Source organism: Engystomops pustulosus, chromosome 2 (genome assembly GCF_040894005.1).
Source record: "Engystomops pustulosus chromosome 2, aEngPut4.maternal, whole genome shotgun sequence".
Classification (NCBI taxonomy): domain Eukaryota; kingdom Metazoa; phylum Chordata; class Amphibia; order Anura; family Leptodactylidae; genus Engystomops; species Engystomops pustulosus.
In genome coordinates, this window is record NC_092412.1 from 139,650,609 (window position 1) to 139,650,943 (window position 335).

The window sequence follows — 335 nt, forward strand, 5'->3', positions numbered from 1 at the left end:
TTGGAAACGCATATATGATTGGCCCGAGCCCCACCCCCTGTGCGGTAACTTAACTTAGTAAATGATCATTTCAGTATAGCTGCCTTTTCAAAACGCAATGTTAACACATGCGTTAACGCTTTGTTAATGCATGCGTTAACATTTCAGTATAGCTGCTTTAGGCTGGTGCCACATTGCGTTTTGAAAAGGCAAACGCAGACAAAGCCACACCCACCAGGGCGGCCCGCGGCATGATCGCATCGGTGTTTCTATGGAAATGCCTGCGATCGGGACGCCCCTTTGTCTGTGGTTTCAAATGCAGACAAAGCGGTGTGTGTGGCACCAGCCTTAAACCA